At 43.2% G+C, this 15,577-nt stretch overlaps 1 long non-coding RNA gene across 1 annotated transcript; it reads right to left on the bottom strand.

The window, feature by feature from the left end:
* Positions 1-9,943: 9,943 nt before the first annotated feature.
* On the bottom strand, positions 9,944-10,869 carry LOC140374268 (uncharacterized). Its single transcript, XR_011929082.1, has 3 exons — positions 10,774-10,869; positions 10,625-10,701; positions 9,944-10,044 (listed from the first exon to the last, which is right to left on the bottom strand). It is a non-coding gene; the product is annotated as an uncharacterized lncRNA (long non-coding RNA).
* Positions 10,870-15,577: the final 4,708 nt, after the last annotated feature.

The raw sequence follows: 15,577 nt of genomic DNA, 5'->3' as shown, positions 1-15,577 counted from the left end.
TGAATGGAAGTGCTCCGTGAGGTGCGGCTCGATCCCTGTGGCGGTTAGCGGTTATGCTAATCCAGTCCTGCCTCTGCAAACGCTCTCCTTCACCTCTGTCTCCTGGTGCGCTTTTCATCTTTTTGGATATTTCGGTTTTATTTATCTCTTTTTTTTTTTTTTTTTAATATATATATACCTGTTTGTGTTTTGCAGTTTTAAAATCAGTTCGAAAAAACAACCCTCAATCTGACTTCTAAAATATTTTTCTAACAAGCAGCACTATTTTTGCTTATTTTTTTACATGCGCTAAATTTGTCTCCATTGAGTTGTTCCGTCATTTGTCCAGGCTTGGTTCGCAGTGGGAAAAAATGGACTTCACTCCTCGTCCTCTGGTTTGTATTTCGCTGTCCAACGTCATCTAAAAGCGACGAATCACACTTTTGAGGACAGGGAAGTTAACATTCAAACATTCGGAGAAAGGATGGTTCTAAAGAGATCCACTGTTTACGACTCAGAGGACCATCGCATTCACCTAATTCCAGAAGCACGATGTAACCTTCTTCCGGTTGTCTTAGTGAACATAGAGCTGAGACCTTCAGAGAAAATACGTTCTACACGGACTAAAAAACGTTTTCAAACTACTTTAGAGCTTGTTTTAGCGGTGAGACTTTTCTCCATTTAAACCAATGGCGCCCCCGCTGGACCGGAAGTGTCATTACATCGAAAGCGCTCATCTGAAGTAAAGAGGCAAAAAAGAGGCAAAAGTGGGCGGGGCGGGATAAGGTGAATAGGCAGTGACAAAACAAGAGCGCACCAGGTCTGGTCCGGCACTCTGGAGAGGGGACGGGGCCATCGGGACATCCGGGACGGCCCTTGAACACCACACACTGCAAACAGAATTAAACTATTCATTTGGAGAAGCGCACACACCGGAAGGCTGGAACGACAGGAATGTTGGTTTTGGTCTGAATGAAGGAATCACAAAATCTCTGGCTTTAGTTCTGAAGTGGTGATTTTAGGGAGATTGTTTGGCATGGGTTCTCCGGGTTCCTCCCACCGTCCAAAGACATGCATGTGTACAATTGGAAACTCTAAATTGGCCCTAGTGAACGAATGTGAGAGTGAATGGTTGTCTGTAATGTCTGTGTCTCTGTGTTAACCCTGTGGCCCTTGTCCAAGGTGAACCCGCCTAAGGCCCAAAGTCACTGTGACAGGCTTTAGTCACCCGCAGCCACAAACGGGAACAAGTGGTAGAAAATGGACTAATGTTTGGCAAAGCTGTGGCCCAAGATGATGTGTGATGTCAGAGATGACACAGAGAACCTCCTTTTACAGGTTCATGTGACACGCTATAGGACCCACTGCCACACGAGGGTAAAGTGCATCATCAGAGTTCAGCCCAATGTGAGGATAAAAGACAGTTTGATACGGCTGGACTTGTATATGGTAAAGTGGAGCCTGAGGTTAGCAGAAGCTGATGGTCTTCCAGGAACTTGGTACACAATATGTCACACTCAAATTTAAAGAGTGGAGTTGCCAGAACAGAATGTCTTCTGCAAATAACTAAATATTTTCTCATTTTTAGAACAATCTTGTTTTACAGGTCGTTCACTTTAGACCTATTCAAACATTCATAGTTTATCAGTTCATATTTCAGTTTCCTCTCAAGTGTTGAAGCTCGTGGAGTTGTTTTCTCTGAACTGAATTTGACTTTTCAAACATAAATTGCAAACCATTATGCAAAATGTCTATATCTTGCCAAAATTGTGCAGCCCTTGTTCAGGATCTGCCTTGGTGCCTTGTTTCACCACTACTGGCTCCACCTGCTTGTCTCCATGGCGATAGATACGTACGTTTAATGCCACAGACAGACTGACGTGTCCATGTACCTGCCGACAGTGCACGTTCCTCAGAAGAACGACACGGTCAACCTTAAAGCCACAAATGCCACCTTTTCTTTAGAAAGTCACATTTGTTTAGGATCCACTCATTTGCAGCTCTTTTCTGAATTAACCTCTCTTTGAATTCACTGCTCATCTTAATCACTTTTTCAGCAGGTCTTTTTTAAGTGTCTTTCTGAGCGATCCAGCAGCGAGGACAGGTCGTTAAACCCACGCAGACTTAATTAAATATTGTGCTTTTCAATTGGGAAACTTATCAGCGCGACTGAAGCCTTCCGCTCAGATGTTCCACATTCCCTCTTGTATCGCGGCGACAGGGGCCGGACATTCGCGGCCGGTCACTCGCGGCTCGGGTGTCATCGCGTTCTGGCGTCGGCGGCGATCGTTATCGTTACGGCCGGCGGAGGCGACGGTGCAGCGGTTACGGAAAGTTGCTCCGCAGGCGACGGGACGGTCAGAAGAATCCGCTCGGACTGCCACGGGCAAATATCAGCGACTATAGAAGACATCGAGAAATAAAATACTGCTGAGCCATGCAGTAAATACTCAACACTGAATATACCGTATTTTCCGGACTATAAGACGCACGGGAGTTTAAGTTGCACCAGCCAAAAAATGCATAATAGAGAAGAAAAAAATGATATATAAGTCGCACTGGAGTATGAAATGCGGTTGAAAATAACAAACAATATCACATATAAGTCGTTCCGAAGTATATGTATAAAAATAAGTATAAGTCGCACCCCGGTCAAAACTATGAAAAAAGGTGCGACTTATAGTCCGGAAAATACGGTATACAAACGGAAGGAAACACGTTTTCTTTCATCCAGGTCTCAAAATACACTGCTTCGTCAACTTTTCCACGACGAGACGTGACCTCACAGTTCCCCAAAGTGCGAGATGCCCACTTAGTTTGCCTCGCTTCTTAAAGTACTTTTTAAACGTCTTGGAGGGAGGATTTTGCCTTTGTGTCCACGCAGGGCTTACGCCGCCGTAAGTGCTCTCGGACCCCTGGAGGAGAGATTAAGACGCCGCCGTCCGCCATCCATTACGACTGGCAAATAAATGCATTCACGGGCTCAAAGCGGTCACTAAAATTAGAACGACGGGAGTTAAGGCGCCGATAATGTCACGTGCGGTCATTTCCGCCGTACACTAAATGGGACAAAAACATATTGAGACTATACTGCAGATTGTTATTGCCGGCGAATGTTGAATGCGTTCTAGATTGCCAGACTCAAATCCCCGACGCGATGCACTTTCTAATGGTGTTATTTTGAAGGAGCTCATTTAAATTCAAATGGGGCAGAAGTGCTGTAGAGTGTAGACAGAGGTGTTTTTTTTGTCACCAGCGTGGGAGGTGAATTAATGCAAATCGTCGTCCCAAGGAAGTCGAGTCGGAGGAGAACGGAGACGAGAGGGATGTCTGAACTGTGGGTCGCGGGTTTAGAGCGCCCCCTGCAGGTCGGACGACTCATTGAACTGAAACGCAGTTGGGTTCAATGAGTGGGAGAAAGATATATTTTGAATTTTGTAAAAAGTTATAAACATGTTATCACGGAATAGCACATTTTTAAGGTTTATCATTTCACTTCCTGTTTGTAATGGATGACATCACACTAGGAAATTACCCGGCAACAACTGAGCAAAAACTAACTTTTACTTGCCCAAAAAAATATATCAGAGTGCCTTTATATTGTTGAATTGATGTTTAGAGTCAAAAAAGTTGTTTCTTTGTGTAAATTCTGCATAAACTTGAATGAGTGTCGCTGGTGTGATGTCACTTCTTGTCATTTTTTACAGCTTTTTCAATATTTTCTCCACAAATACCTGCTCGATTGGTGTAAAATTGTAATTCATATTTAGAGCAGGTATAAATACACCAAATAAAGTCAAAATTAGAAAATAGAAAAACCTGTCATACGTCATTTTAACTTGTAGGGACATTACCGGTGTTACTGGTAGAGACAATGTCCATATCTTGTCTTTAGGGTTAAAAAAATGATTATTTTAAGCCTCAAATAGAGATAAAATCTATGAAGAGACATAAGCGTGACCTAAATTAAAAACAGCAGATGTCCAACAAAGAAAACCCTAAAAAAAACATCCCACTCAGTCCAAAGTCTGTCAAATTAACCCATTTTCAAATTAAGTCTGAATGTAATTTCCAATATAATGTCAGTCCAGTCATTGATTGTTTTTTCCCCCGCTGTCGGGAGGATGCCAAAGACGTTTTTATAATTTTCAATCATCAACGACACAAGTTGATTCTTATATCTACATATTGCATCGCCGTATTGACATAAAAAGCCTCCGTGTTCCTAATGAAGAATGTATTGAATGTATTGAAACCTTAGCCCCAAATTAAGATACATTTCATCTAAAAAAAATTTTTCAAAAAAACAAACTCTGCTGTACCAAAATGTCTTCGGAAACCTGGTCTGTAATTAAAGTGTTCTTCACAATACCAATCAAGATAAGATAAGATATTCCTTTATTGTCCCACAACCAACAGGGACCAACCAAAGTCAATTAATACCAAATGTGTGTGTGATTGCAGTGTTTGTCTGGGATACGTTACATCGCTAACCACTCCGCCACGAGTTTGTCGCTTACATTCTGCACAATTCTTCGCCCACCACAGAATGATTTCCTGGCGTAACCGCAGCGGAGAAGAACAAAAACTGCCGTCACGTGATTTCCCCAATGATTTGTTTGGCTAATGACGGACGGGGCTGACATCGTGCGGATTGTTCCGGGCGTTGAACAAAGAATCAAAGCCTCATTGTGAAAAGCGTCTCCTCTTTCAAACACGTGAAGCTTTGATGTGAAATTCAGCAAATTGCAGAGTTGTATTATGCATCTCAGCAGTGTTTTTCTTCATAATAAACTAATCTTTACTGTTGTATTTGTGTGGCCGGATCTTAAATTGCTCGTACAAAATGAAAAAGAGAATGGAATGAGCCACACGCCGTTTTACCGTGTATTTTGACCATTGCTGCCAATGTGAAAATTGGAGTATTTGTATTAGTAATTTTCAGAGGATTCAAGAAAATATTTGCAAAAAGAAACTCGAGTCTCATTCGGTTGATGAACAAACGTGAACTGTGCTTGCCTGCCTGGACATTGCTTTCCCTGGCATGATTTCCCACAATGTGCCAAACGGAGATGCGTGGGTCGTCTTTTGACCCCCTGAACGTAGATGAAACGTTTTGGTTTTTTTTGGTGATAAAACGTGAATCATCCAACACGAGTCGACTCGACAGCGCTATCTGGGGTGAAAAAATGAAGAAAATAAATAAATAAAAAGAGATGGGAAATGAGATGTAAATTTTGGCCTAGGAACACAAAATTCTGAACAGTGATAGAGCTTGATGAGACAAGTAAAATACAAACAGGCAGCATCCCTCTAAGACAGACAGGAAGTCGTCATGTTGAATTGAAATTTCGTTGCTACTTTGAATTTTAGTACTTGTCCTAGGTTTTGTGTAGTTGACGAGGTCATTCGTTAACTTGGGTTCGGGAGGAGAACCACGCCTCAACCTCTTACTTCTCCAGCAACCACACCTCCACTCTTTAACCACACCTCTAATTACCCAGAAGGCCTTTATATACACAGGCCAATCTCAGCATCTCTTGTTGACTCTGCTCTCTCGACCCCGCCCTCGCACCCCATGTCTCTATCATCTTCACCTTAACACATCACCATCTATGGAGGGAGGGTTCTGAATCGGCCGGGCTGATCACCCGAGACGGAGCCCCCATCCTGAGTCTCCACCCAGCCAACTCTCATCGCTCTATCATCGCTCCTTCATCGCTCCATCATCGCTTCATCATCACTATTATCAATTAAAAAAAAATCGTATTCCATTGTTGTGGCGTGGTCCTTGCTAGTGAATCAAATCAAATCAATTTATTTTTGTAAGGCCCAAAATCACAACAACAGTTGCCTCTGAGGGCCACAGGGAGAAATGAATCAACAATGTCTGTGGTGGCGATGGAGTCAGACAATGTCTGTGGTGGCGATGGAGTCAGACAATGTCTGTGGTGGCGATGAAGTCAGACAATGTCTGTGGTGGCGATGGAGTCAGACAATGTCTGTGGTGGCGATGAAGTCAGACAATGTCTGTGGTGGCGAGGGACGATGTCCCAGGGTCCTCTGTCCTTAGACTCTCCTTCTCGGCCAGGAAAAACTACAAAAAAAACCTCTTTGGGAAAAAAGCGTAGAAACCTGGAGGAGTTCCAGTGAAGGAGAGATCCGACTCTCACAGACGGACAGACGGACACGAGGAGAGAATCGTCCCTGGGCGCTACCTCCTTCTCCCGCCTCAACTGCATCAGTTTTGGTGTGAACCAGGGTTTGTCATTGTTGAAGGTGACTTTGGTGTGTGATGGTATAATGCTCTCCTCACAGAATTGAATGTATTACGTCACATCATCCAACCTCTCTCTGGCAGCTCTGAAAACCTCCCAGTCTGTAATGTCCAAACATGCTCGTAGCTCCTCCACTGCATCGTTGGTCCACCTCTTAGAAGTCCTCACCACAGGTTTGGAGAGCTTCAGCCTCTGTCTGTACGTGGGGATCAGGTGAACCATGACCTTGTCTGAAAAGCCCTGGATGATACACAAGGAGTTAAGGTCCGCTCCACGGTGTTTGGAGATCACTGTCACATCTGAAGAGCAGGCGTTGTTGATGTAGAACTCTTCCGCGCAGTCCAGGACGAAGCACAAAACAGGAGATGAAGAAGTTTGTTGGGTAGTGAGTTCACGTCAGAGAGGAAAATCCCAGGTAAGGGCGTTTGCGTGCAGCGTTTCCACGAGTTTCCCCGCTCGCTTTCCTCTTCTGTGACGTCTCACACAATTAGCCAAAAGAAGGGCTCATTCTGCAGCAGAGGCAAGAAAACTGGAACTACTTTTAACACTTTAACTTGTCCTAAGTCGTTGCTACGGATGAGTTCTAAACAACACTTTCCACATCCAGGGACATTGAAATTAAATAATCAGAAAATATGTGTTTATTTTGTAGCACACCAATAAAAATTCCTTATTTTTCTCTGACTTCTCTGACCCACATGCATCAGGCTAAAAAGCTTGAATTGCCCACGGGAAACTAAACCGAATAGAGTACAAAACACAGGGTAATTTACGACTATAGCGCCCCCTACAGTTCACATTACAGGCAAAGGGAAATGTCATACAAACCGTGAGACTTCTCTTAGTCTCTTAGGTCCTGAGGTCTCTACCAGGACCAGAGACAACCCGGAGTCAGATCCCATCTCTCACAACATAAGATGAAGGAGCTCAAGTCATGACAAATGGGACTACATGTTATCTCTGTGTCGAGAGTTTGCTAAATGTCCTCCCTTCTCTCTTTTCTATTGTACACTGCAACATTGGAATTGTCCTCTCTAAAAACTCTTTGGGGGGGAAATCCTTTAAAAAAGACTCCACAACCCCCGCCCCCCTTCGTCCTGCCTCTGACCTCAACCTCGATCCTACAAATGTGGGAACAGGGCCGCTGCTGGCCATTTGGGTGCCCTAAGCAGAATTGCTCAGTGGCGCCCCCATGCCCCCACTCAAAGGGTTAGATGTCTGTAATACAACCCGTTTTCTAAGATTTTTTTTTATGTTGCATACATAACTATCCTAAGTGGGATCTGGGGGCTCTCAACCAAGACATTTCCAACAAAAGCATTTACTTTTCTGAATTCTGATGCATTTAGCCACCCACAGTCCTAGAAAAAACAGGCTGTACTGAATCTGTGTGGCTAACTTTTCCTCCTTATCGCGTACTGAACTCCGTTAGCAGAGCAGCTATTTAAGTTTATACGTTTTGTAACAAAGATTCAATTAAAATGGGCCAAATGAATGAATGAAACACTATTAGGTTGACTATTGTAACATATTCCCTTGAATGTTTCAGGCATGTTGTGCCGCCAAATGCTTCATGTTTGTATCGTAACAGCTCATTGTTTGGAGTGACTCATCTCTTGTGCTATTGGCGACATTTTGAGCTATAACTTTAATTAATGATTTTTGTTTTGTTTTTTTACAATGGAATTTACTGATTTCAAGTAATGTTTTTCATGTAATGCAGAGCTTTTTGTTGGTAATTTGGATCATTGTTTAGATGACATTTTGACCTGTAACCTGAACTGACATTTTGCTTTTGACCTTTCCAAGTCAGGTTTTTGTATTGACCCCGACTTACTGATGGCGAGCTGATCGGAAAAGCCTTTTCTGATTTATCCTTGGATTATGGATATATATGATTACATAAACACTGAACTATTAAGATAAGATAACCTTTATTTGTCCCACAGTGGGGAAATTCCAAAGTTGCAAGACACTTTTAAAACAAAGCCATTTCTAAATCAAGTATTACATAAACTGGTCTCTTAAAACAAAGACATTTCTAAATCAAGTATTACATAAACTGGTCTCTTAAAACAAAGACATTCCTAAATCAAGTATAAGGGCTGCAGCTATCGATTATTTGAGTAATCGAGTAATCTATAGACTCTTTCTTCGATTAATGGAGAGCAGAGTTGTTGTGTGGGGGAGCGCAGGGGGCCGTGTGTGCGGGACGGGGGGTCCGCGGTGGCAGGGCGATGTTGCTGGGGTGGGCGTCGCGGGGAGCTAGTTGCGGTGGTTGGTGCGGTAGCTCGGGACCCGTGCTCTCTCTCCTGTTGTACTTTAGTTGCTGCAAGTCCGAGCGGAAAAAACTCAGTGTGAAACAAAATTGTTCCATGCGCGCCACAGATTCACATGTTTTTGATTAAATATGTAAATTAAATGAATCATTGAAGCAATAAACTAATAATCTACCCTTTTTGGTGATCTAATTACTCGATTTACTGGAGTAATTGTTGCATCTCTACCAAGGACTGCATGAACTGAAATATAAAGAACATGTGTTATTTCTTTGGTTTGTCAAATATATACATATAATTATTTTTGATGCTCTTTTATGTTTACCATGCGTCCATCTTCGTCCGCTTATCAGAGACCGGGTCACGGGGGCAGCAGTTTAAGCAGGGACTCCCAGACTTCCCTCTCCCCAGACACTTCTTCCTTTTTCCAACTCCTCGGGGGGATTCCGAGGCGTTTCCAGGCCAGCCCAGGCCAGCGTGTCCTGGGTCTTCCCCAGGGCCTCTTCCCGGTGGGACATGCCCGGAACACCTGCCCAGGGAGGCGCCCAGGAGGCATCCGGAACAGATGCACGAGCCACCTCAGCTGGAGGAACAGTGGCTCTACTCTGAGCTCCTCCGTGTGACTGAGCTCCTCACTCTATCTCTAAGGGAGCGCCCAGCCACCCGGCGGAGGAAACTCATTTCGACCACTTGTATCCGTGATTTTGTCCTTTGGGTCATTACCCAAAGCTCATGACCATAGGTGAGGGCAGGAACGTAGACCGACCGGTAAATAGAGAGCTTTGCCTTTTGACTCAGCTCCTTCTAAACAACTACCGGTAGTCAGGTCATACCAGTCAGCAGAATGATTCAGTTGTAATCACGGGGACAATGTTTAAATGAATTCAACTGAATCTTTTTCTACAACGCTTACCCAAATTGCAAATCCATAGAGAGCTTAATACATTATGTATTAATGGGAGCAGGACTTTGTGAAAACATACATCTGGCCCAAGCCCAGTGCTGCATGACCGGGTCAGACCCGTTGATACATGAGGATGTAAGCTGTCTTATTCCGCTTCATGCAGCAGTAATTTCCGGTTGACATTCGCACACTTTCATCATCATAATTCAACCAGTGGTCCCCCGAGGAACAGCCATCCGGGTCAACCCCATCATTGATATAATGTCCTAAACAGACAAAGGTTGAAATTCCTGTCAAAAGATATCCAGTATGTTCATTTCTTGAATATTTGAGAAGGATCAACTGAATAACAAACCCATATCAGCTGATCCCAAATGGGAGATGATGCTGGATAGGTTGAAACAATGGCTATCCTGAAAAAAGTCACAAAATATTGTGCTTATTTCATTATTTCACTATAATGTTTCAGAAAATAGATATGATTGTTGTTACTTGTAGTTCAGTTTTTAGAACAATGTTCCTATCCAGACTGACGCAACATTTTTTCTTCCTCAACCTGTATTTCTCATCATATTTGAATCTCTTCAGATGTAGAAAAAGGATACTGCATGAAGAAAGATTGTGAGTTAAAAAGCTGAGTGCTAATTTGTATAATATATATATATATATATATATATATACGCAACATACTTTTAGGACTATAGCGCGTTCCTGAATAAACGCTGCACACAAAATCTACGAATGAAATAGAATTTGTACATATACGGGCCGGAGTTGTCAAACTGCAGTTGCCGTTGTAACATGAGATACTTACTCCCAAATATAGTACACAATAGTGACACGCCAGTTATCTTTTGAACTGGGGTGCTCATGGGGCGCCCCGGTTAGACTAATTAGACTAATTTCTCTGTGAATATGATTTTGATTGTAGTAAAACACAGTGTTTTGAAGCTTAAAAAATAGAGCACAGGACGTGTCCCCTGGACAGTGCTTCTACTGTCCACTTACGTCTTCTTCTACAGTATGTCAAACGCTTGCGCTTTGTGTGCCCAGCGGCAGCAGCTAGCCAGTAAAATCTATAAATTAAATGCACCGTCCCACAAAGCGTGGGAGCGGCTTCAAGTCCAAAAAGTACTGTGTATCAATAAATAAATAAATACACTTTTTCTCTTCTATATACTTACTTTGGCAGAGTGGAAAAGGTTGTGGTCAGGCCAGAGTCATTTCCTCCACAGTCACACATAAACTCCAGCTCTTTTTCCTGAAAATAAGTCATCGGATTACGTCTGTATTATTGTGCTGTACAAACAGGTGAATAATATGGAGCACATACTTTTAAATAATGTTGCAGAAGGTTTTCAATGGACGAATCTGGAAACACATCCAGTGAGAGGACTGTGAAGGCTTCTGATCTGGGTGAGCCCTGACTACAACTACAACACACGATACATGAAGTTAAAAGCACTCACACCATTTACTGCCGTTTGTGTCTTAAACTTCATGTAAATAGTAAGTCTTAGCATCTGCCATGAAAAACATATGAGCCAAATTTGTGGGAAGCATTTACTTACGTTTTGCAGGTCCTGATGTTCTTCATGTGGAATTCTACATGCGCTCGCACTGGGCAGATGTACGGGACCTCGTGAGAGGCAGGCAAAATGGGTTTCAACCTCTGGATCACCTCCATCAGAGCCACCAGGTACTCATGAGCGTCCTGAGAGTCAAAGGAAAATAAATAAGACAATAATCTAAACAGTTTACTATCTAATTAAAACTTGTTATCTTAATGTAGGATCAAACCAAGACTAAACCGAGTAAATGCTTTCACAATACTGATGTGTGTGAATGAAGTCACCTGTTGCTTAAAGCCTTCAAACACCGGACTAAAGCGAGCCACAGCCTGTTTGATGCAGTGCAGGTGCTCAAAAGTGTTGACAGGCACGCTTGAGTACGGGGCCTGTTTGATGGCATTTATGTGACTATGAAGAAAAACTGGGTTAGTGTGGGCAACAACTTTTATCAGATCAGACTGACAAAATGTTCGTTTCATTTCATCTATTTCTCTCAATCTAGTCTTATGTAGTAAATCATGAATATTGTAAAACTGTACAAAAATGTCTGGTCCTTACTGCAACAGCGCCGCCGCATCACAAGGTTTCCAGACACTCTCCTGACTGCTGATAGTCAACATAAAGAGCGCAGCAGTCTTAAGCATTTGTAGGCAGGCATTCTGGTAACACGTGTTCCCTATGTTTGGGAGTCTGATAATAAAACAGATTCATAATTCTGCCCCTGACAAATTGCAACGTATTAATCCAATGATCAGATTTAAAGTGCCAATACTCACCCGGAGCGAACCAATATATCTTTGTTCCTCATTAAACATTGCTTGGAGAGGGACTGTCCTGGGCATACCGATTCACCATTGTCAGAAAGGATCTGCTCAAGAGACTCCCACACAGACCAATGTTCCTTGCTGGACGTATATAAGTACTTCTGCCAGTACATGGGTTCTCCTTTGGGCAGCTCTTCAGATGCGACTGCCAGAGAAGAGAGGACTGAATAACTTGCTCCCTCATCTTTGGAAAGCTCCTCATCAGAAGACTCCTCCACAGACAAATGTTCCTTGCAGGACGTTTTCAAGTACTTCTGCCAGAACATAGGATCTGCTTTGGGCAGCTCTTCAAGTGGAACCGCCAGAGAAGAAAGGACTGAAGATCTGTCTCCCTCATCGTTGGAAAGCTCCTCCTCAGAAGACTCCTCCCCTGACAAATGTTCCTTGCGGGATGTTTTCAAGTACTTCAGCCAGGACATGGGATCTGCTTTGGGCAGCTCTTCAAGTGGAACCGCCAGAGAAGAGAGGACTGAAGATCTGGCTCCCTCATCGTTGGAAAGCTCCTCAGAAGACTCCTCCACAGACAAATAATTATTGCAGGGCATCTCCAAGTACTGCTGCCAGGACATGGAATCTGCTTTGGGCAGCTCTTCAAGTGGAACCGCCAGAGAATAGAAGACTGAAAATCTGGCTCCCTCATCGTTGGAAATCTCCTCAGAAGACTCCTCCACAGACAAATGTTTATTGCAGGGCATCTCCAAGTACAGCTGCCAGGACATGGGATCTGCTTTGGGCAGCTCTTCAGGTAGAACCGCCAGAGAAGAGAGGACTGAAAATCTGGCTCCCTCATTGTTGGAAAGCTTCTCCTCCGAGGACTCCTCCACGGACAAATGTTTATTGCAGGCCGTCTCCAAGTACTGCTGCCAGGACATGGGTTCTGCTTTGGGCAGCTCTTCAGGTGTAAACACCAGAGAAGAGAGGACTGAAGATATGGCTCCCTCATCCTTGGAACGCTCCTCCTCAGACAAATGTTTATTGCAGGGCGTCTCAGAGAACTGCTGCTTGGTCATGGGTTCTGCTTCAGGCAGCTCTTCAGGTGTAAACACCAGAGAAGAGAGGACTGAAGATCTGGTTCCCTCATCCTTGGAACGCTCCTCCTCAGAAGATTTGTCCATAGACAAAATGTCCATGCAGAATATACCCAAGTACTCCTCCTTGGACATGGGCTTCGCTTTGAGTGAATCTTCAGGTGTAACCATCAGAAAAGAAGCTCTCTTGTTCCACTGTAGAAGATAAGAGAATGGGTTGAAAACGTTCAGATATAGGCTATGTCACTTTACTTTTTTATGTTTAAATGAGAGTCAGAAAGTGGTACTTACTCTGAAGCATCTCGGAAGCCGAACAAAACTTCTCCTCGGCGCCGACTTAGGACCACTGCAAAATAAAACCAAGTTAGTTCTGACACATTGAAATAAAAGCATATTGAACAGTGACAGTGGAGGAACATTCTTACTTGTTGCATGGCTGTGGAGCTCGGCCTTTTTTCTGTAGAGACAAACACAGTCAGGACAGGAATTATCAGCACATTAAGGTCTAAATGTGCACAAGGTTAAAGGGTGTATGACGATTTATTTGGTGTATTTATACCTATTGTGCAAACAAATTATGGTTTTACGCCAATGGAGCAGGTATTTGTGGAGAAAATGTTGAAAAATCTAAAGAAAATGACAGGAAGTGACATCACACCAGGGACATCATTTGCCTTTTCTAAACATTTATTCAACAAAATAAAGTCATTCTCATATAGTTTTATTGGTCCAAAAAATAAAATTAAAATAAATTAGATGAGTGTTTGCCCAGTGTTTGCTGAGTAATTTCCTAGTGTGATTTCATCAATTAAAAACAAGACATTGGCTATTATGGGATACTTTTTTAATATATATTTTAGTCAAATTCAAACACAAATTTTGGAGTAATCCAACCTGCCATGGGCACTTTAAGATATGTTGGGAGACTTACCCGTCTAGCTATCAGACGCCTCAACCAAGAAAAGCATCCCGGCATCTTTGAGGGTTAAGGGGAGCTGCAAACCAAAAAGAAAAAATATATGTTCATACACTTTGCAATATATACTCTTTCAAACAAATAAGGAACACTGTACATTTACTATTATTTTGGCTTGAAATATATACTGATATATGGTCATTTGAAAGGAACTAAACGGTGAAACGCTTCTGATCTGGACTTAGAGTTGAATCAGAATCTCCATTTTACTGCAATATAAAGAAGTCTAAAGAATAAAGTCTAAGGCGTACAACTACAGTAGGTGGCGGTACTGTAACACTCGAGTCAAGGTGGACGATGTACTTTGTGTGCGTAAACATGTGTGTTGTACCTGCGGCTCACAAGGAAGGCGCTCTCAGTGTATCCGATCAGGCACTTCCGGTCCAGCGGGAATTCTATTGGTTTAAATGGAGAACAAGGGAAAAGTCTTTAAGCTAAAACATGCTCTAAAATTGACTGATTTGTGTAAAATATCCAATGTTCAATTGTCCAACAAGTTAACAATGGAACGAATCCCTGGGCCTGAAAACGTTTTTATTCTGTGTAGAACTTAGTCTCTCTTTTTCTTCTTCTCCTTTGGTGTTTTATGGCAGTTGGTACCCAAGTGTTACATTACCGCCACTTACTGCAGTTGTACGTCTTAGACGTTAGACATTGAAGGTCGGCAGCTTTATGTTCACCAACACAACTTCTTACTTCTTCTTCTTCTATTTTATGGCGGCTGGTATCCAAGTGTTACATTACCGCCAGACTTGGAACCTACTTGAGTTGTACTTCAAAGTATATGTTTTACACTCTGGAATGCTGTGAATCCTTCAAAGTTGCGGAATGTTGTTGTTTTATGTCGACTTCTTCTTCTTTGGTGTTTGTCAGTATTGTCGGAGTAATTTTACAGGATATGGCCATGCATTACGCATTAGCCGGTCGACTGACAGCCGCCATTGGGATACCAACTGATGCCAAAGGCGAAGAAGAATTATATAAATGCGGCTCCATTAACGCCCGCTGGGATGTTTGGGGTATACGCTCCAGGGTCCCTGGCCAGCCTGGCGCAGACGAACAAAAAGAAGAGTCGGGTCTGCGCTGTAGGCGGTCTGGAGAGACAGGAGATGGCGGAGGAGAGTGGATTGATGGTCAGTGGCGTTCTGGACGGCGTTCTGGCAGCTGGTGCCCGGAAACGTAAAAAGTCCCTTAGCTCGTCCGAGGGTTCTGGTATTGAGCAGCAGGATGAAGCTGCTGATTTTGGGGATGAGAGATCCCGATGACGGTGACTGTGGATGTCGTAAAGAAAAGTTTAACTGGAGCTAAGGTAGTGGACGCTAGGTGGTTGAAAGTAACCGGGTTTGGAGAAAGATGTGACAGCCTGTCAGTAATGATAGCCTGTCAGTAATTATAACACTTGAAGGGAAATGCCTGCCTAGTAAGGTGTTCATTGGGTACAGGTGCTATGGCGTTAGGCCATATGTTCCACCGCCCCTGCGTTGCTTTAAGTGCCAGCGCTTTGGGCATATTGCAGCGGTCTGCAGAGGGAAGCAAAGATGTGGTAAATGTGGAGATCGCGAGTATGGGAAGTGTGGCAGTTCCAAGTGTGGAGGTTCCAGAATTAATGAGAATACCCTGGTTGTGGATAGAGAGGATTTTGTGCTCTTTATGGTGGATGTTATAGACTGTGCTGCTCAAACTCAGAAGAGAACTGAAAGGATCAGGATCATTGCTAAAGCTGCAGGAAGATTCCTTG

This window comes from Eucyclogobius newberryi, unplaced genomic scaffold, assembly GCF_026437365.1.
Source record: "Eucyclogobius newberryi isolate DKJ021-1_F unplaced genomic scaffold, fEucNew1.0.hap1 SCAF_3, whole genome shotgun sequence".
Taxonomy (NCBI): Eukaryota; Metazoa; Chordata; class Actinopteri; order Gobiiformes; family Gobiidae; genus Eucyclogobius; species Eucyclogobius newberryi.
The sequence above is the reverse complement of the archived record's forward strand: the minus strand, read 5'-3'. Positions and strand labels throughout refer to the sequence as shown.